This window comes from Rhopalosiphum padi, chromosome 1 (genome assembly GCF_020882245.1).
Source record: "Rhopalosiphum padi isolate XX-2018 chromosome 1, ASM2088224v1, whole genome shotgun sequence".
In the NCBI taxonomy this organism is placed as follows: domain Eukaryota; kingdom Metazoa; phylum Arthropoda; class Insecta; order Hemiptera; family Aphididae; genus Rhopalosiphum; species Rhopalosiphum padi.
In genome coordinates, this window is record NC_083597.1 from 65,138,364 (window position 1) to 65,161,977 (window position 23,614).

The 23,614-nt window shown below is 32.1% G+C and overlaps 1 protein-coding gene and 1 long non-coding RNA gene across 3 annotated transcripts in view; both read left to right on the forward strand.

Moving 5' to 3' along the window:
• Positions 1–23,614, forward strand: part of LOC132918031 (uncharacterized) — a 225,907-nt gene that overhangs the window by 133,418 nt on the left and 68,875 nt on the right. The gene's annotated exons all lie outside the window — the stretch shown is intronic.
• LOC132917915 (uncharacterized) lies at positions 1,307–15,434 on the forward strand. 2 transcript variants are annotated; one of them, XR_009660357.1, is made up of 6 exons: positions 1,307–1,609; positions 13,318–13,362; positions 13,689–13,721; positions 14,307–14,363; positions 14,863–14,918; positions 14,974–15,434. It is a non-coding gene; the product is annotated as an uncharacterized LOC132917915 (long non-coding RNA). The 2 variants fall into 2 exon arrangements; XR_009660356.1 differs by lacking the exon at positions 1,307–1,609 and having other exon boundaries at positions 6,225–13,362.

Below are 23,614 nucleotides of genomic sequence, written 5' to 3' on the forward strand. Positions count from 1 at the left end.
TTAAATTTTAAACACCTTTAAGTTTTTTTTATATATTGAGTACAAAATAATTATATGTAAGATAATATATATACATTAAAATTGATTGTACAAATTTGTTATTAAGAAATTCAATTTTGAATGGTGTATTAATACTAAATACACAGAAATTATATCAATTAATGAAAAAGGTACCGTATAGGTATACAGTACACTAAGCTAGACAACTATTTAATAAAAGATTTGGAGGTGTAGCCTGAAAAATATCAGCATCGTCTCAGGTATTGAGTATATCTATATACACCGTATCACTAAAGCACCTCTACCGTAATTTTGCGCGCAATTTTTAATTTCCATTAATGAGGGTTGTCATTATGCCAACAACCTAACAACCTAATACGCAAAACTTTATAGTTAAGTAACAACCACAACAAAAACCTCGAATGGAAGTGGAGCTTCGGAATTTGAAAAAAAGCAGCACGCAATTTTAATATAAAAACATTTAGAAACACACGGGAGGCTATGTAAAAAATCAAATAGACTATCAGTGATGATTGATTTAAGAAGAAAACGATAAGACGTGAAGAGCAGTAGAGGAGTAAGTAAAATTTCTGATCACTTTCTTTTACAAGTTAAGATATGTAAAACATCACCAAGAAATTTTATATTGAGAAATTATAGAAGCAAACAGAAAGAATTGCGTACCTATATAGAAGCACTGTAGAAAATAAACAAAGGAATGGGAAATAATAAAAATGTAAACCAAATGTGAGAAAAACTAGATTAATAAATGAAAAATACAGTCATTGATTAACTGTGTTGAACTCAGTGGATATTGGATTTGATCAATACTCCTAGTGAAAAGAACAGAAGGCAATTAAAAATTTAACAGCGAGAACAAAAAAAGGAACTCGGACCGAAAATGACAATGGGAAATGAACCGTATAAGGGGCTGCTAGTCTGCTACACCAGCATTTGTTTTATTTTATTTGATTATTTCCTATATTATATGAATTAATAGCAATTATCAATATATTTATAAAATAATAGGCTAACATATACCGTCTCCACTAAAATCTTATCATTTACAATAATTATTAGTTAATTCATTAAATTCAAATTTAACACATTCATTACAGTCGGCTGACTGAATGAAAAATTACATTCGATTACTTCTGCACAGCAAGTTACCTACTTTCAATTTTTTTTTAAGAAAAGTAAAGTATATAATATCCAAAAAAATTTTTTTATAACAATTTAAAAATATTAAAATTACATTGATACAATGTTTTTTTAATAACGTTTGAAGTATGGAAGTTCCTCATATTTTTTATTTTTTACAAAATCCTAAAAATAATCTCAAAAATGCAATTTATTATAATCGTAATACTATTTATGATCAATGTTGTACTAAATAATAAATGCTTTTATAGACGACAAATTTTTGTTTTTGGAAGTCGAAAAAATTAATTTTATACTTTCTAAAAATAAACTCCTGGACCGGTCCTGCTCTAGTAGGCAACCATGATTTTATTATATAAATTGTATAGCCCTAAAGTGACACAACACGATTAAATCTCAATAAGTTATATTATGTAAAATGTATTTTAAACCCTTACAGAAATCTTTGGTAAGTAATTGTATTATATTCTTAGTAATGATACATTGATACACTAACAATGATTATGATGTTTTATAAAATTATAACAATAATCAATGTTAAAGACATTAAAAGAAAAATACAGCTAATAAAAATTATTATTTTTTTACAATTCATTATTATGTTTGGTTAAATTATTTTCAAACTACAATGGTTTTTGTCTTGTAAACTATTATTGATCTTTTACAATGTACGTGACTATTTTTTAATTTGGTAAAATTCACTGTTTAAATCGAGAGTAGAAAGTGGTAAATGGGCTAATGTAATTTATCTTCACTGTGTCTTAGAATATCATTGATTTTCTTATGAATTTATATCAATCTAAAACAACTTCGCTCGTTCTTTTTAACTAAAAGAGCTGGAGTTGGATATTTAAATTAAGTAAGATATCTCTATCAAATCAATGTATTAAATTCTTAATTCTTCCAATTGTATTTGTCACGAGTTAAAGATTGACAAACTATTAAATTTTTAATCAAATATGGTACAACCTAAATAAAAATTCGTTTGTCGAAATATTTTTTGTCAAATTAATTACTTTCTACAAAATTTCCAACAACTGTAATTTTAATAATATGTATGAAAATTTATTAATAATACATTTACTAAGTATAAAAAATACTTTGAAAGGACTATTTTGAATTATGATAATTAAATATTATATAAACAGTCTTGTAAAGTACTTGAGTAGAAGTATTTAAATACGTATTCTTAATACATTTGAAAAAAGTACTTAGATACAGTATTTGAATACTTTTTTGAAAGTATCTCTACATGAATCTGATAATACTGGTTTGGTGAACTATGTAATTGCTTATTCATATTTATTTTATACCATATAATTTATATGCAGCTGACTAGTGACGATAATGCGTGATATAATATTATAATGTATTGCTACGTGCTCTGATTTTTCATTAACATTATATCAATATACTATCAATGTAGTATGACGTAGCTAATACATTCCAGAATATGACGAGGTAAAGCTAGGTCCAATAACACTACATACACTTATGGGTAGGTCTAGTAAGTCCTATGGCATCATCAATACATGTCAAAAAATTAATGATCTCCACTCTCGAAGATTATAGACTATAGTCATTGTGTATATTCCATATATAAACAATACGACTAGATAGGCGTGATCAACTACGCAGTAGTTTTGATCGAGTGCATACTCCATCGGGGCCATATTTTATATATTTACCATTAGGTAGGATAGGCAATTGCCTATGGCCCTCATTATTAGAGTGCCTCGGATTTTTATGAACCTTATTTTAATTTTATTTTACTTGGTAACTTAGGTTTACTATCATTAGAAAGCGATCTTACATGTTCTTTAAATTTTGATGACATAATAAATGAATTTACTTTTAAAAAAGCAAGAAATGTAATATTATAAAATAGCTTATTTCTATAAAAAATGTAAAAATGTATTTTTTCACAGTTAATAATATATAAAAATAAAGTTTAATTATGTTTTCCATATAAATATATGCACTTATATTAATTAATAAATAATCAGTAAATTGAAGTCCGTGACCTGTAGAGATAAAAAATGTATACAATTATAATTATGTTTGTGAAAATTTATAAGTAAATTGTAATTATTAATTTGTTTTATTCAACACATTTGTAGAGAGGGGGGACCTATATATACGCTACTGTTGACAAGTGACCATATCTTTTAAAGCCACAAAATGCCTAAATCAGACCCTTTACTCCATACACAAAAGATTAAGCTATAGGACAGCGGAATCATACCAGGGCTGTATTTGCGCATAGGCACTATAGGCACTGTGCCTAGGGCCTACGAACATTTCTGGGGCCTACAAAAACTACTTTTTTTTTGTTACAATTATCCGGTTTAATACTTAAATACGAGGGATAAAGAAATATTCAAATTGGCGTAAAATAAGTTTTTATTTATGGTTTCAACAATTTAATTTTCTATATACAGTAGAACCTCGATTATCCGAACCTCCGTTATACGAACCCTCTATTATCCGAACTGTAATTAGCGTATCCGAACATTAAAACTCGTATCCGCGACTTGGCTACAGAAAAGCGCGTTGCAGTCCATCGTCAAATAAAAATCGATAAAATCGATAGCAAACATTATCTTATATATATGTAATTTATTTCAAATAATGTAATGTACCTAATTCTAATAAAATATTAATAATAATAAATATGTATATTGTATATTGTATGTACATATTATAAAATATTTAACTGTTTTTAACAATTTTTTTTTTTTAATTTCCAATATCCGAACTAGGTGCGGTCCCAATTAGTTCGGATAATCAAGGTTCTACTGTATTTGTAGGGGTATCGCCGGTTTCTGCCAATACCGTTTTCCGCCAAATTAGAAAAAACGTCATTCTTTTTTCCGCCAGTTTTAAATTACAGGATTTTAAAGTTTGGTAACCCCTTATATAAGAAATAGTTAATAAATATAAAACATGTGTTTTACTGTATTTTCATAATTTGTCAAAATTTGTATTTCTAATGAAAAATTTGCATTGTTTGTAAAAAAAACTTGTAATTGAGTCATTATTGTATAGTAATACGCAGTATAACAATTTACTTAACAATACAATAGGTATGATTTTATCGTCACATTTAGTTATCTTACTGTTAATAGTATTTTATATTATATATAGTGCGTTTTTACCCTGTACGTCTTTATCTACGTGAAAATATAATATTATGTAGGTATAATCTGATAGGCGATAGCGTACTGCAATTTGTTCGATTGTCGGTAGTATTGAATATTGACAACCGATCAGTAGTGTGTGATGTGCGTTAATCCAGACAAGCTACAGCCATGTCTGCGAAAATAATTAATACTAAACGTGACAATCCACAAATTATAATTAATAATTTTAAATTTCATAAAGCATATGAAGGAGTCAATAAAGTACGTTGGAAGTGTATTAATAAATCATGTAAAGCAAAAGTATACACAAGACCAAATTTTGATGACGAAATATTGAACACGGAAAATGAACACAATCATGAAGCTGTAAATGAAAATACCATAAATCGGCAAACTGTTAATACTTCATGTAAAAGAAAAGCACTATAAGACGTAAGTACACGACCAAAAAAATTATTTTACAATAATTAATACAAAATGAGTGTACTAAAGAAATAACTGTAAATTATATTAATAGAATAAGAAAAAATATGTATGAAAACAGGCGCAAAACCTTCCTTGCAAATCCAAAATCCATTGCTGAAGTACACCAAGCTTTAAATGTTATAAATATTGAAACAGAACAAAAAGAAAATTCTTACTATTAAATAATGAAAATGAAAATATAATTATTTTTTCATGTAACACTAATTTAAAATTATTGTCATCGGTAAATACTATTTTTATGGATTGAATATTTGATTATTGTACTCGCTTTTTTATGCAAATGTTTACCATTCATGGATTCAAAAACGGCCACTATGTTCCACTAGTATTTTGTTTGTTACCAAATAAACTAACATCTTCCTATGTTTTTGCTCTTCGATCTATTTGTCAAAAATGCAAAGATATTAATTTGATTATTTCGCCGGAAAATGTGACCATTGATTACGAAAAAGCTGTTATAAATGCAGTTAATGAAGTTTGACCGGAAAGTAACATAATTGGTTGTAGATTTCATTTGACTAATTCATGGTGGAGAAAAATACAATCTCTTGGTTTATCAAACGAATATAAAAATACAAATTCCGAAATCGGCAAATGGTTAAGACACACATTTGGTCTTTTGTTTCTTAATCCGCAGGAAGTATCAGATTGTTTTTCTTATGATTTTAAGAGAGATCGTCCTGATAATGACTTATTATCTAAATACTCCGACTACTTGGTAGATAATTACATAGGAGACTATTGTAACTACCCTCCATCACTATGGGCTGCATTATCAGCAAGTTTGACTAGGACAACGACCGGGTGTGAATCATTTCACTCTGTATTTAAAGACAATTTTTATAAACGAACACCACATATAGTACCATGGATAACTGTACTGATAGAAAACATTCAAACAAACGTGTATGTTACTTTAAAAAGTATGAATAATGTAAAAAACCAAGGAAAAATATGGTTGATAATCGGAAACGAAATGAAGAATTAATTTTAAAATACCAAAACGATAAAATAAGTAGATACGAGTTTGTAAAACTGATATCAAATCACTATGCTAAATAAACAAAAAATCAGCGAATCAGCCAATAAATGAAGGTGCAATGACAAATTGTTTTCAAAATAATTCAAATAGAGTAAAAAAAATGTTTTATATTTATTATTTATTATAATTAGTAATTTGTGTTTAGTAATAGGTACAAATTTTATACAAAAGTCAGTTTTTATTTACAAATAATGCAATTTTTTTTATTATAATTAAAATTATTGTTGAGTAATACAAATTTTTCATTAGAATTAGTAATTACTGTTGAGAAATACAAATTTTTTACAAATTATGAAAATACAGTAAAACACATGTCTTATATTTATTAACTATTTCTTATATAATGGTTTACCAAACTTTAAAATCCTATAATTTAAAACTGGCGGAAAAAAGAATGACGTTTTTTCTAATTTGGCGGAAAACGGAAAGGTCATTTTTGGCGGAAACCGGCGACACCCGTTTGTAGACTGAGTAAAATTAATTGTTTTTAAGATTTATTAAAATTATTAGCATTTAAAAGTTTAGATTTGATTTTTTTTGGTTTTTAAAGGATTAACATCGAAATTCAATACTTCCTCTCCTAAACAGAAGATTTTATACCCACTTAAATACTGGACATCGCAGTGCTATAAAAACGCATAGGAATTAAATCACTGTGCCTAGGGCCAAGGCTGCAACTGAAAAAAAATTCAGAGGGAAGGGTTCAACAATTTTTTTAAATATAAATACTGAAAATTTATAGTCAATTAACTTTATTCAACTTTTTTCAAATTTTTACATCTGAACATTTACAATAATTATACTATAATAATTATTATATCGTTTTTTATTTTTTATTTTATTTGGTGGAAACGTATATTGGTGGAAAAGGGAAAGATACACTTGGTGGAAAAGGGAAAGGTACACTTTTGGTGGAAACGGGCATCGCCTGTGAGAACACGATGGTGCTATCTCTTGACCAGCAAGGATATGAGAAGTATGACGGAGAAAACTGATCATTTAAGAGACCCTTAGCTGGTTAGGAGTTAAGACTCTTAACAGACATGATTTACGAGAGTTAGCACGAGTACCTTAACGCAAATCTATGTCGGGATCTCGTCATTGGACTTAAAATACAGTAGACGCCGCTTATAAGACTCATGGATATAACGTTCAGTCGCTTATTAGACTCCAAATCGTCTAAATCGTCCGGACCTATCAAATTACATTAAAAAAAAAATCGGTTATAAGACTCAAATTTCGTAAGATAAATGGAAGAAAATAAGCTTTTTTGGTTATAATATAGAAATAAATTGGTATTGAAAAATTAAACAATATTAGTGTTGATTATTTGTTGATAAGTTCACATTTATCGCAACGATTATCGTTATATTATATTTTCGGAATATTAGAACAAAATAATAAACAAACTAAAATTACATACATCCTTTATAATTTGTTATTAATGTATGATTTTTATAATATTTTTATATGTAATATTTTCCTATTATAATTTTAGTTTTTTTTATCAAGATTAATAAATTTATTCAATAATAAGTATGCAATATGTGTATGTGCCCAACACATAAGGTCAATCGATGATGGCATGGTAAGAGAAATGGATGTTTATGAGCGTACGGAAGATCAGCATTGTTGAGAAATGCTCACTCTCAGAAATCCATTCTCATCAACGAACGGGTCTAATTTTCGAATTGCAAGAGAGCAACGCAATCCTTTAGATAAAAATGTGAATGTCGTCGGAGTATGATGTTTGTTGGACGAAATAAACTAAGGCCAACAAAGCTGGCGCTCGTTCACTCATTCGCTCACTCGTTCACTCGTAAAGTCAGAGGGGCGTGAGGTAGAGAGACGAAGACAATATGCCACAATATTAATAATTTTGTTGAACGACGAGAAACGATGGAGAACTTTAGTAACGGAGCAAGTATTTATAGTTAGAAGAACCGTACACTTTCGAGCTTCAGTGGAGAAGTGATCATTGGTTTTATCTAAATGAGGTACAGCAGATGGCCAAGTTTCAGATGGTGCTAACAGGAACGCAGGACCTGTCCACCAAAGTGGATGAGCAACCAGTTCCGACGGAAACAGTCAACCGGATTGTCCTGTGTGGGGACATGGTGCCAAATGTCTGAGGAGGTTAATTCGTAAATTTGGCTAGTTCGATTTGCAACAAACGTAGCCCAACGATGGGGAGACGATTGTATCCATGCTAACGCAGTGGTTGAATCCGTCCAAGCATGTCATCAATTTGAAGACTCTTCGAGTAGGTATCAACAACGAAACGTAGGAGTTTGGCGGCTAAAACAGATCCACACAGCTCAAGACGGGGGATAGTAGACCGTTTAAGGGGCGCTACTTTGAATTTATCGGTAATAAGGTGACAATGAACCGAAACCACTGTTACTGTTCGAAGGTATACGGCCGCTGCGTATCCTTTTTCTGAGCTGTCCGAGAAAGCGTGAAGCTGCACATTGATCGTATTGTCGTGGGTTATTTGACGAAGAATGGAAATCGATTCAATCAACTTCAGTTCTGATTGATATCGCGTCCACAGTACAGTAATATCAGTGGGTATGTTATCGTCCCACGTGATCCCAGCTGTCCAAAACTGTTGCATAACGTGTTTGGTCCAAAATGTTATGGGAGCCAGCAATCCCAACGGATCGAAGACTCTGGAAATGTCAGAGAATACTGATTGTTTTGTCGGGATGGTTGATGATGGTTTAGTATTAAAGGAAAACACGTCAGATCTTGGATCTCATTTTAATCCAAGTATTTTTAAATCAAAATCATCAGTGTCGTTGTACAGAATGACTGGAGACATTGCTTGAAATTCTGTTGGAACAGCTTGCAAAATAGTACTGTTGTTGCTCTCCTATTTTCTCAGGTCAAATTTTGCTAATGAACACAAGTTGATGAGTTGAGATTGGTATTCAAGGACATTCTTTTCGGTGTTAGCTCCAGTGAGAATGTCATCTATGAAGGTGTCGTTCGTGAAAATTGACGCAGCAATTGGAAATGATTTTCCATCAACGGTGGCCAATTCCTAGAGTGTCCGAAAAGCTTGGTAAAGCGCTGCTGATGTGCCATAAGTAACCGTACAGAGACGATATTCCTGCACGGGGGTATCTTTTGAAAATCTCCAGAGGATTTTCAGGTAATCTCGATCAGTAGGCCGGACCATTATTTGTTGGTACATCTGTTTGATGTCTGTCATGAAGACATATTTCCATAGTCGTGCATGAAGAAGAACAACTTGAATGTCAGGCTGAAGTTTTGCACCTGTATACATGCTTTCGTTCAAGGAATATCCGGCACTTGTGCGAGCGAATGCATTGAAAACGTCACGAAGCTTTGTGGTGCTACTATCAGGTCTAAATACACAATGGTGCGGGATATAGTAGTGAAAAACGTTGACGACTCGTTCGAGTGGAATCAGTTCCATGTGACCTGCGTCCAGATAGTCCTGCATGAAATTGGCGTACTGACTTTGAAGTGGCAATTCATGATTTAGTCGGTTTTCGAGCGCCTGGAAACGACGAACGCCAGCAAATTTTGAATCACCTAACAGAGGTGATGCCTTCCGAAATGGAAGAGAGACCATAAATCTTCAGACCTCAATCGAGTGGTTGTCATTTTATAATGTTCTTCTGCAGCACGTTCATCAGGACTGAGATGGCAAACAGTAGGCAACTCTTCGAGTTCCCAAAACCGCCCATGGACGAATAGAGACTTTCAGAAATGGATAGAAACATTGCAGTGACAGTTGATTGACAACGATTTTCGACAAGTCCCATCAGAATCCAACCGAACACGGTTTCGAGGGCAATAGGCTCACCAAGTTGACCTGCGGCTTTGCCGTTTAGAAACAGCATTGGCAAGATATCGGCACCCAACAACAAATCGATTGACTGAGGGCAATGGTACAATGGATCAGCGAGAGGTAGGTTGGTAATATGGCTCCATTGTCCCGGCATAATAGGAGTCTGAGGCGTAGGTCCTGTGATTTGTGGGACGATGAGCGCGTCCACACAAAACGATGTTTTGCAACTGTTGAAGGATGTCGCTTAAGCATTAACACACATGCAGTTTGTTCAGTGATAAAACTCGCTTGAGCACCACTATCGAACAAGGCTCTAATAGAGTGACGGGTACCGTCAGCAGCAATCACATCAAGTAAGACAGTAGAAATTAATACAAGTTTTGAGGCTGTCCTCTGACAATCATCGATGCGGCACTCGGACCTGCCTCAGTTTCACTTGCCGTGAGAACTGCGGTGGAGGTCGATGAGCTGTCTTTGGAATTGAAATGCAAAAAGCTGTGGTGAGACCGATCACAGGTTGTGCATTTGTATTTCGAACTACAGGAGGCGGTGGAGTGTCCAGATCCAAGATAATTTATGCATAACCGATGCGTTTTAGCTAACTGGAATCGCTCATTTGGTGATTTTGAAATAAAAGATGGGCTTATTCGAGCCATAAGAGGTTTGGTGCACAATGGACAGGTGACCGGATTGAATGAGCTCGTAGTGGCCGCTAGAACCTTTGGTAAAATCGCGTGACGAGGTTTTAAACTAAATATTTTTTAAGGAGGTTTCTGTTGAGACGTGAGCGAACTTAAAGTTGACGTGTACTGCCCAGCACGCGCTTCCGCTGACCGTACATGACTTCTCAGAAATTCAAGAAAATCATTGGTAGATGGCTGATGTCGGTCACCCACAGTTATCTCCCAACGAGCTCGGAGGTCATAGTCCAGATGATTTTAAAAAATGTGAACCAATATCGGGCTCCACTGCCGAGTAACAAAATCCAAATTATCCAAAGCAGCAGTATGCTCTTGAATAGATGTTATTAAAGTTTTAATAGACAAGGCATAATTTGACTTGACGGTGTGTGGGGATAACAGAGCGTCCAAGTGAATACGAGCTAAGTCACGCTTATTTCCATACCGTGAACGTAGGACTTCCCAAGCTTTTGGATAATTTTCCTATGCAAGAGGAAGATGGGCTATAAGTGATAAACCTTCATCTTCTAGCGAGGTTTTTAAATATTCGAAACGCTCAACGTCAGGAAGATCTGGAGCATGAGATAGAATCGATGTGAAAAAATCTTCAAAACCCTGCCATTCCGTTATAAATCCAGAAAATGTAGGAAATTTTCGTTTTGGAAGTTGATAATATGACAAGTTTCCAAAACCACCTGACTGATTTTGCACTGACCGAGAATGGGACGTTTCCATTATGGTTGACAAAGATAAACTATACACATCTGCGAATGCAGCCAACTCGTAATAGAGATCATCAAAATCAGCAGAGAGTTTAAGGCTTGTTGAGTTATCTACAACTTCAACAGTGACTAATCTTTTACCAACAGCATTTTCCATAACTTGGATATTATCTTCTGTGGTCTGACGAATTTCGCTCAGCTCTAATAGCATGGTACAGATTTTAGCTCGTTTACCAGGATTATGTTTATCGGCTTTAAACTCACCCGCTGCAACGACAAACGAAGTGATTTTAGCAATGGCACGGACGACCCGTGATTTTGCATCGACATACGTAATAGAAGATTCTGGAGCCATAATGACAGACAAAAATCAAAGTAGTATTGTAGCTCGACGAACAGATACAAAATGTTATTATGACACTAGTAACTAGTACTATAAGATAGCGACAGTATCGTGGTGTAGATTTAATTTAATCTATCATACTAGTGAGACAAAAAGTATTGAACATGTGTTATTTTCGGTCAAGGTTTATTGTTACGATCCGGTTCGAAGGATCAAAAAATGTATGCGCCTAACACTATGGGCTCTCGAAGGACCACTCGGTAATGCCCGAGAACAATAAGTGCCAAAAACGGCCAATTCTAAATCTAAACGCCGACTAAGTGGCAGGTAGGCAACCAAATATATTTACGCCTTATAAATTGCGAGTAGGCAATATATGTGCACGACGATGACACGGAGGAACGGGGAGATATATATATATATATAATAAGGGAAGTAGGATGATACAAGCTATTTTAATGGGGCCGAGGGGCCCTGTGGTCGATCCGGTCTGGTGCAATAACCACAGGGGGGAACTACCAATATGGGACAACTTAAAACTACTTATAACTAAGGCAGGTGCTGGCGGGCTGGTGGCTGGTGGGCTGATGACTGGTACGACTAGACGACCGGGGCGGCCTCTTACACAACCCACAATGGGTGCTGGCGGACTTACGCGGAACAGACAGCGACCATAGACGACGGGTGAATAGTGAGCTCCCAGTACGTAGACCCAAAATAGACGGTGTCGTAGGACGGTTGAGTGAGTTGGTGAGCAGTTAGTGCCCAGCTTTCAGTCACACATATGTGACCAGAAGAATACTGAGAAACAAATAAATAAAAAACTCACTCAACTGTTGCAGACGTCGTTGATTTATTTAATATAACATTTAATATTAAATATAATGAGAGTTGAATATGTGTTCGCGTCGCAATGACGTCGAGACACAACAATAAAAATAATAATGTGTAACGACGAGAGTTGTTTACATGTTATTGAAACAAAAAAAAAAAGGAGGTGCTATTAGAGCGACCGTATACAAAAAAAACGATGTATAAAAGAATAATATACAACAAAAAAGGCGTTGGCCACTGAATAATAATAATAAGAAAAATCAGTAATACGAATGATATGACAAAAAATATGATAATAAAACATATGCGGCAAAAGGCCGACCAGTAATTGTTGTACAGAAAAATATATAAACAAAGAGAATAAATAACAATAATATTCTAAATTATAAGAGTTACATGATTAAGGACGGAGTGGAATATGGGGAGGAAACAAGGTAAGTAAAAGACGGTGTCGTCGTCGCGCATAATTACATCCAGAGATAAGCAACATGTTTGGCGCGAACAATATGTAATATGTGTTAAAGTATTAAAATTAAAGCAAAATATGTAGTAAAATAAAATTTATAAATACGTAATTAATTTTTTTTTCCATTTCGCCTATAAGATTCATTTGGTTTTGAAACTCACTTTGTGCTGGTCCCTAAAGTGAGTTTTATACGCGGCGTCTACTGTATTTAGTCATCTTTATTTAATATCACCACGACTACTTCATACATTTTTAACGATTAGTTGATTGGCTCATTAGTCACTACATTATACTTATCCAATTACTATTTTGCCAAACTCATGCCGTATGGTACACACTTATTGTGCTTGTTTCTTGCTAAATAACAGTTATTTTACCAAAATTTCTTTTGACAAAGCAACTCCTATCAATATTTTTAAAATTTAGATAATGCAATGTTTGTAATTTGTGTATTTATCGTTTATATAAACTACTTAAAAAACGCCAATTTGTTAATTATTATTATTTATTATGACCATTATGTATCTTTGTAATAGAAATTTCAAATTTGGATAATTAAAATAAATGATTATAGTTTAGATTCATTCTATAAATAATACATTTTTTTTTTCCGATAGATTACAATTACACATACGACAAATATACATATGAAAATAATAAAAGTATTACACATCATTATTTATTATGTTGCATATAATATAGTCATGTAAATGTAAAATATAAACATAGATATAATTAAATAATAAAAAGTTAATACAATTCATATTCAATGGACTTGAAATTATAAACATTATATATATTTTAACAATTCAGTTTTAATTATGTGTCTATTTTATTTATTGTTATTAATTTAGAAAATACAAACATTTACGTGATATAATGTTTTACATTGAAATTTCATTACTCTGTCTCTATAGTATTTAGAACTTTTAAGTGCCTATATTAATGTAGAATGTAGAATAAAAAAAAGTAAATAAATATGTTTCAGTGACCCAAAATTATTTTGTTAAGTTGAAAACATGTAAGTAATTTCATGTATTATTTACTGTTAAAGTAATACATACTTTAAGTATACTCTTTTGAATTATTCTAAGTAACTTAAGCATAACATTTTTTAACTATGTAAATTGTATATTAAAATCACTTAGAAATTGAATATTAATCACTAAATATAAAAATTACAATAGCTTCTTTCGAAAAATTAGTAAATTTTTAATACTCACTGTAGCTTTATTTTCCCATATCAACCTACCAACATCAACCTTTTTAATTAAAATATAATTCGTATGTAATTATTGTACAAAATTAAACTACTGTTAGTTATTATTGACATGCAAATTAATGAAAAGTGCATTTTTATTAAACCCGAGATATATTTGTCATGCAATAAACTATTCACAATTACTGACCTAAATATAATAATAAATATATTATTGTCTACGATAATCACTAATATTACATACAAGATTTAGTTGTTTAGTTATTAATTTAAATAAATTCACTCGATTTGATCTTTATGTGTTAATAAAATTATATATGTCTATTAATTTCTTACTTTTTAAAAAAGAATCATGTATTCAAATTATGTATTATTATCTATTATCAGGTCGGGTTATTATAGAAGAAAAATATGAAACATACATACTAAGGCTAAAAGTTATTGGTAAAATAAAATATAAATTATATAATTACGTTAGAAGAAAATTACAATTATGTTAATTAGATACACATAATAGAATTGAATTTCTCAATTCATTAATTATCAAAACCTTTTTTTCACTATTCAATCAAAAACTGAGGATCTTTAATTTATATTTACATTTTATATAGCATAATAAAATAATATAATTTTAATAAATCAAGAATAATTAACAACCAATTAAATCTAAGAAAATAGTTTTGAAACCATTCGACTATCTTAATAATATTTAAATTATAACAGAGATTTAACTATTTTTTTTCTCTATTTATAAGATTATAGTGATTATAACTTATAGTAGGTACTTGTGTGTACGAAAAATAATGATTTTTTAATGTGGTTAGTTGTTTATGTTAATTTAACAATATTAAAATTTATTTAAAAATCAACAGTGTCCAAATTCTTTAATATTTAATTATTCAATATTAAACTATCTAAGTAGCTAAATAATTCTAATTTTCAGGATGTATACCATTACCCCACCGGTACTGGATAAATGAACGAGGTGAAATATCAAAAGTAAGATTTTTGAATATAAGGTTAGAATGTTAATGATTTTGCATATTTTTTTTAGGTTGTCAAATAGCTTCCATTTTCATATACAAATGTGTTTCGTGATATCTATATTCAAAATATCAACATTTTATTTTGTATACAATTGCATATTTTACCGTTTTTTATTTTTAAGTGCATTATTATTGTTACAAAATTGTTACAAAATAAGTATATTGTATGTCTAATGACAGTTATTTTACAATTGAATAGCAATTAAATTATCTTTATAAGTTATATAATAAAATTTTAATCTAGTTAGTAAAGTTATTTAGCACTTATATACTTATGGAATTTAATAATAATGTAAAAAGGTATACATAGCCAAGTTACATGGGCATACATTAGAATGAAAAAAAATGGTATTTTCACCCACAATATTATATAACACTAGCGCAACAACGTAGGTACCTACCTATTATAATTATAATTTAGTTAAAAAGTTTAATTATTTAAAATAAAGATATTTTATGTTGAAAAAAATTGTTGTTTTTTTTTATGTTTTGTACTATACTGGTTATTGATAACCTATAACTCAACGAGTGGTATGGCACAGTATATTCACAATTTGTTGTGTGAACCAAAAAGCTCCACAAGTTTCTGGAGTATCATCATAGCTTGTACTTTTATATAATTTATTTTAGTTGTAGACTTATAGTCGAGGTACTTGTACTGTCCGAACTCAAATTTAAATCCTCGTAATTTTGTACCTTACTGTTACGTTATACTGGAGAAATCTTAAATATTTCGAAATTTCATAGTAATTAGAAGAAAATAATTTTAATGAAAAACTGAACATTTCATGTATAATAAATACAATTAACCTTTAAACTTACATGATCAGGTATTCAGGTAGATATATTGATATATTATGCTGCTATGTTTTTTTATGGAATTGCATCAAATTTAAGTCCTCTCTTTATTTATCTTGGTAAATACCTAATTCATAAAAGTTTCCTTGAAGTGTTTCTGTTTAGTTTTTGGAAAGAAATGTATTGAACATACTCTTTCTATATTACTAATTGATTTTTTATTTTTACAGTAATAAATATTAATTTATATTAATTATTTGCATTGTTATAATAATTATATTATATTGCTTCATTAATTGGAATTAGTTTACTAATTAAATATGTTAATATTTGTTTACGCAAATTGGCATACATGCTACCGATATCCCCCTTGGTCGAGAAGTCAAGTGCCGCCTGTTCAGCTGCACCGTGCGGCACCGGTAATACTGCGCGACGTTACAAACAACAATGTCCGCCATTCATATGTCATGTGCTCGCTCGCGTTCGGATTATGTTTATTTATTTATTTATTACGTTTATTACGTTTTTTGTCATTGTTTCTTTTAAGCTGAAGTAAAGCACGGCTTTTGGTTCGCTCTCTATTATATTTCCGTGGCCAGTTTAGGTACGGGTAGTATTGTGACCATAGGTGTGCGCACGGGTGTCGCAGGGTATGCTATAGCAACACCTGCGGGCTGTAAACACTCACAATTTTTATTTTTTCTAACCAACAATAGTAAGTACTGTTAGTAGTTAAAATTTACAAAATAAGAAACATAACAAATTAAATTATATTATTATATTTCTATTATTTTGAAATATTTTACAATAAGTTTATTCTTGTAGTGTGGCCACACTGATATGTTGTATTGTTTATAATAACATGACATGACGGACTATAATCTATGTATGAAACTGGTACCACATAATTCTGTGCTGGCACCTCCATAAAAACCATAGATAATAAAAGAATGGATAGGCCATCAGGCCTTATCGCACGGGCATGAACATTATTTTACTTTGAGGTTACAAGGGGTTTTATCTATTATCAAAATATCAAAATTCCTATTTATTAAAATAAATAATAATAATTGATAGTATTATATTATTTGTTTTATGAGTTTTTTCGTGTTCTGTTTTCTTAAATTGTTATTCATAATTTATTTCAGTAATATTAATATATTTTAAGATTATATTATAATTCAGTATTATATTATTTACAAGTTCATTACCTATATAGAAACTTAAATAAATATATAAATCACAATCAGGATCTATAAGAATGGGTATAATAATGACAATATCTAGTACACATATAATATAATATTTAATACATATATTTAATTTATCAATTATTAGTTTATTACTCGTGGTTGAAATGGATAAGCTTTGTCAACTTAGTCCTGGTACGTTTTTCCTATTTTATATTATTACTATATATATTTTTTTTTTTTAATAGTTTATTAAGGCTTCAACAACACAGGTTTATAGCCTACTTTAACTAAAAATTATACAAGAAAAAGAAAGAAAGAAAAATATATATATGTATACATTATGTTTTACAATAAATTTTACTACATTATTATAGTTACTATTTACAATGGGTGTTTAGTGTTTATATTATGGAAAAATGTACTGATTGCAGCTGTGTTTTCATCTTTGAAGGCTTGATAGAGTGATGCTGGATTTTAGAGTATCTTGCGTGCTTCAGTGTATTTGGGACAGATGATTACGATATGTTCAATTGATAGAGTTACGTTGCAAGTATCACATATGAGTGCTGGTTTTTTTTTGATGAGATGTACATGTGTTAAGTAAGAATGGCCTATTTTGGCTCGAGTGACTGTTACTTCGTCTTTTCTTTTTGTGCCGGGAGGGTAATTTAGTTTCTTGACGAGTAATTTTGTATTTCTCAGTTTGTTGGTAAGGGGAATATTTTCCCAAAAAAGTTGCCATTCTTCCATTATTTTTTAGTGGATCGTGCCGAAGATTTCAGATGAGGAAGTAGAGCTGATTTTAATGGACTGTGGAGATGTAATGGCTTCATAGGCTGATGTGTCTGCTTTTTCATTCCCGGGTATCCCAATGTGTGAAGGGACCCACATGAAACATGTGGGGATGTTTATTTCAGATATTAATTTCTGTATGTGTTGAATAAGTTCATTTTTGGGGTAGGGGTTAGAAATTTCAGTAAGAGCACTCAGAGAGTCACTGACAATGATCTGACAGTTTGTTGGGTTTGAAGTTGAGATGATTAATAGTGCTTGGTAAATAGCATGAGTTTCAGCTATGTATATACTAAAAGACGACGGTAGTTTAAAGAGATGGTTCTCCCAATCTGTGATTACAGAAAAGCCCACCCCATTTTTACTTTTGGAAGCATCTGTGTATATTTGTGTATAGTCCGGATATTGTTGTGACATTATTTCTGCAAAACGGTTGAGTATGATTTGACTATCTGTATTATGTTTACAGTATTCTGCCAATTGGGTGTTGATTTTTGGCGACCAGAGCCACGGAAGGAGAGGAGGCTGAATTTTGTTTAGTGATTGTGATTGGAAATCTAAGTTATTACTGATTATTTTGAAGTTTTCGAATACTATGTTTCGGGAGGGCAGTATATTGGTAGGTAGAGGGCTGTGGATGATGTTTTCAGTGATGTGGTTAGTCAGATGTTTAATTTTAGTCACATATTTTAGTATATGGCTATGACGTCTATATTGTAGAGGGGGTTCTCCTGCGTAAAAGAGTATGCTATCGACAGGACTCGTCCTGAAGGCTCCAAAAGCCAAGCGAATGCCTTGGTTGTGTATAGGATCCAGGGTATTTAGATCTTTTTTTTTTGCTGAGTTGAATATGATGTCTCCATAGTCAATTAATGAAAGTATAAGTGCATTATAAATTGTGATTAGACTTTTTGTGTCGGATCCCCAGGTGCTGTTTCCAAGAATTTTGATTGTCCTTAATCTTGATTGACATTCCGTTTTTAGTTTTTTCAGATGAGGTCACCAAGTAAGTTTGCTGTCAAAAGTGAGACCCAGGATGCGGATACTATTTGTAAAGGAGAGTTGAGTATTCATGAAGTTTATTGTAGGTTGGGGATCATTTTTTTTTTGTTAAAAATAATGCATTGAGTTTTTGCGGGAGAAAAACTGAAGCTGGTTTTATGAGACCATTTGGAGAGAGAGTCAAGTGCTTGTTGGAGAAAGTGGGTTGTAGTTTTAATTGCAGTAGATGTTGCAGTCATCTGCGAAGAGGATATATTTTACAGGATTGGGGAGGTTCTTGCATATGTCATTAATGGCAACCAGAAAAAGAGTACAGACCCTTGAGAGAGTCCATTATCAATGGAGTGAGTAGATGAGATCTTATCATAGATTTTAACATTAAATGTTCAGTCTGTTAAGAAGTTTTTAATAAAGTTAAAGAGGTTGCCGTTTATTTTCCACGAGTGGAGGATAGTTAGCACTCTTTTTTTCCAGACAGTGTCATACGCTTTTGAGATGTCCAATGCTATTGTGATTAGATGTTGGTTGCGTCTGTACGCAGAGCAAATGCCGGTATGTAACGTAGTTAAAGCGTCTATCGTTGAGTGATTTTTTCTAAATCCGCATTGTTCTTTGGTGATGAATTTGGATGATTCTAGGAACCAAATTAGGCGTTTGTTTATTATTTTTTCAATTAGTTAACTTAGAGTACTAATCAATGATATCGGTCTGTAGTTTTCTATATCGAATTTGCTTTTGTTCGGTTTAGGGATGGGTATTATATTTGCATTGCATTGCGCCATTGGTTTGGAAAAATTCCCTGGGTCCATAAGATATTGTATATTTGGAGGAGGATTTTCAGTGCCATTTGAGGAAGATTTTTTATAAAAATGTATGGAATGTTGTCCGGTCCAGGGCTTTTACTGCTGCAGCTTTGCAGAGCTGTAAGTAGCTCTGAATTGTCGAGATATCTGTTGAAGTCTTCATTGTTTTGGTTAGAAAGCGATTCGGGAATGTCGGGAGAGCTATTTCTGAGGGTAATGAAGTCCGAATTATAATTTTCATCACTGTTGTTTTTGTGAAAAAAGTGTGCAAACGATTCAGTGGCATTTTGTGTTGATATTATTTTTTCTTGATTGTACAGAAGGGTGTCCGGTATGGTGTTGTATTGGTTGCCTCTAATGGAATTTATTTTGTTCCATATAATATTTGGTGGAATTTTGTGTTTTACACTTGAAGTAAAATTTTGCCAAGAAAGAGTTTTGCTTTTTTTTGTGATATAACGTGCTATAGCTCTATTTTTTTTTAATTGAATGTGGTCTATGGTAGATTTAGTTTTTTTGTAATGGTTAAGACTTTTTTTATAGGTTTTGATAGCCTGTTGGCATTCTTTATTCCACCATGGGACTGTTTTTTTGGTGTTTTGGTATGTTTTTAGTCCTATTGATAGGTTTGCTGCGTCTAGAATGGTGTTTGTAAATGTTGTGATTATGGAGTCTATTTCTAGTTGGTTAGCATTTATATTTAAATTAAAAGGGTTTTGAGTTAGTTCATATTCGATTTTTTCTGAGAAGAGATCCCAGTTTGCGTTTTTAATATTCCATTTAGTAGAGTGTTTTTTCGGATTAACATGGTTATGGTATTGGATTCCTATAGGCCAGTGGTCACTGTCGCTATATGCAGTGAGCACTTGCCAGTCAAATAGTGTTGAGGAGTTAGTGTTTGTGATCGATAGATCGATTGCAGAAAAGTTTCCATTCGAGACATTGTGTCTAGTTGGGTCGTTATTGTTCAGTAGGATGAGTGCTTCGTCTTCTAAAAATTCTTCGATCAATTGTCCCCGGTGATCTGTGTGAGTACATCCCCATGCGGTATTTCAGCTATTGAAGTCGCCCAAAAGGATGAAAGGTTTAGGGAGCTGATTTATGATGTTCTTAAGGTGTTGTTTTGAGAGAATTTTGCTATCTTGAATATATATGTTACATATACTTAAAGGTTTGTGAAATTTAACTGGAGTAGCGATGACTTCGTAATCAGAGAGAATCGGAATATTTTCGCTGTCGATAGTTTCTTTGATGAAAGTAGCTACTCCTCCGCTTGCCCAGAGAGCGTGATTTCTGTTTTTGAAATATCCTTTATAGTTTTTGATAGATACAGAGTGGTTATTCTTTAAGTTAGTTTCTTGAAAACATAATATTGTGGGTTGTAGGTCATAGATGATGCGAGAGATACCGACAGAACGTTTATAAAAACCGTTTATATTCCATTGAATGAATGATGTCATAGTGAGAGGTTTGTTTTTGTTTTTGTTTTTTTTTTTTTAATTTTATAGTTTTGAAAATTAGTTTTATGATGGGGGAAAGCTTTGGAAAAGGAGGTTATAAAGTTTAGTGATTTTGGTTTTTATGCTGCGGTCTGTCAACTTGAGTCTGATTATCTCAATCAATTGATGTAAATCGACTGCGTTAGATCTAACTTGTTTACACAAGTCATGAATGTTGATATTTTTGTTTGAAAAATTTTCAATTACGTATCTGAGAGAATCACTATTTATAGATAGGTGTTTATTTTGGTGAATTATTTCTGATACTATTTCGAGTTGTTCATCAAGTTTGTCGGTAGTGCTACCTGTGGAGGAGGAAGATTTAGATCGGATTTTAGCTTTTTTGGGAGCTTTATCTTTTATTTTTGTCTGTTTTGAAGCTAATGTATCTTCTGTTTCCATAAGAATGGGAGGAGACTTCGGAGAAAGAGGTGATGATGGGCATGTGGATTCGGGCGCAGATCTTTTGTAGTTGGCTTGAGACTCTTATAAGTCCAATAATATATGCATGGGATGTGCCTGGGAGTTCGTTTAAGGGCTCCATACTCTCTTGTATTATATGATTGGGTGTCGTCTCGCTTAGGTCGGTTGTCTCGTTATCATTAAAGGTTTTCTCGGTGGTTAGGTGGGTTGAGGCATTTATGGCTGAGTTTTCTATAGGAGTGGAAATATTTTCGGATGATGGTAAGTCGATGTGTGTCGTTTTAATTTGGTTGATCGTCATATTTTTATCTGGGTTTGTTATAACGGCGGTGTGTTCGTTTGAGGTGTCCATATTTTCGGGTGAAAAGGAATAAACCGTCTTGCATGCGGATGAGACATGGCCTGTTTTTTTACATAGAAAGCATGTTACAATATCGTCGGTAATAAAAATACGGTAAGTAGTATTCTCTGAGGAGATTGCAATCGATTCGGGAAGTTTTGAGAAGTCGTCAGGGTTTATATATAGCTGTCTTCGGAAACTTGTGATGTGTGCAAATTTATCTAGTTGAAAGCCAGCCTTGAGTGCTGTAATTGGCGATGTTATTTTTACACCGAGATTCACAAGCGCATCAGTGATGATGTTGTTTGAAATGGCGGGATAGACGTTCGATAGTATAATACGTTTAGATGGATTAATTAATTTACGTATCGGCACTCTTATGTTATCTATAAAAATTGCCGAATGATTGTTAATTAGGTCGTCGACTATTTGTTGACTTTTGAGGAAAATACAGAATCTATTATTAGATATGCGCGATGCAGAGATAATATTTGATGCTTCGATAATTTGGTTCAGTGCGATAATATATTGGATTTGTTTGATGCCATCAAGTGAGTTGAGTACTATGGCTTGGTTCATTTTAGGCAGTATGGAGTTGGCTGTCGTTTCCGCAAAACTTTTGACGTGCATGTTTTCTTTAGGAACTTCAGAAGAGATGGGTTCATTGGAGATTTGTTGAGATGTAGGTGAAGGTTTACTAATTTTTGTAGCTACTTTGTTAGAAGCTAACAGTTTATCATTAAGAATTGACTTGATGGGGTTTTTATGATCGGTGGTATATGGTGGGTTAGATAGGCTATTACTCATAATGAGAGCTCGCCGTTGAGCGTGTGAGTGTGTTTTATTATATTAATTATCGATAAACAGTTTGTTAGATAAATAAGGTATAAACATATTACCGGTTGGGTCCCGTGCTGTGTTATCTATCGGAAGATAAAAATACGGGCGCGATAACGGAACACGCATGTTGCTCGGACGGGAGTCAAACACGAACTGTACTATATATTATACTATTATATTATTATATTGTCCTTGATTTTTCTAATTTCATGAAAAATGCGAATGTCAATGTATTTATTAATTATTAAATTTATTACATTTTCTCTGTGCGCATGTCTATTTAAAAATGATTCTTGTCCAGTGCAATATGGAATTGTTTCTTTTCCTTCTCTATAAATGTTTGTTTTTACTTTGTTGATCAAATATAATTTGTTCTTCTACTGGTTGAAGTATAATGGAGATTCACTTCTAAAAATTTTTTCTGATTCTTGACATAGTACTTCTACAGCTTTGCTAGGATACAGTAATCCTCCTCGATTCTTAATATTTATTAAGGAATTAGGATTTTTATCAGATTGTTGAATCAAGCATTTTCGGCAGCTTTCACACTCAATTTTTTTTTAATAACTTTTTAACAATAAATCCACCAATATAGATAGATGTATCTTCTGCAAATACCATTTATTAAATAAGATATAAGAACATGAAGTCTAAAAATAGTTTAGTGGAACCCAGTGTAATCTACACGTGTAATCGTTTTATATTTTATCGATTATCGATTAGTTTATCTTTGAATTACGAGTTAAACGCTAATCGTTTTTTGCTTTATATACTATTATTATACTTTATTACTTTAATATTGACACCAATAGTGTCAATAATATAGTGCAGCAGTGCGTGCCGTTCTGTGTTCGTGTAAATAACTCGTCGTAAAGAATAACATTTAAGTTTAATATTATTACAATGGACATAAGAAAATTTTTTGGTGGTAAGTACATATTTTGTCTTAGAATAATAAA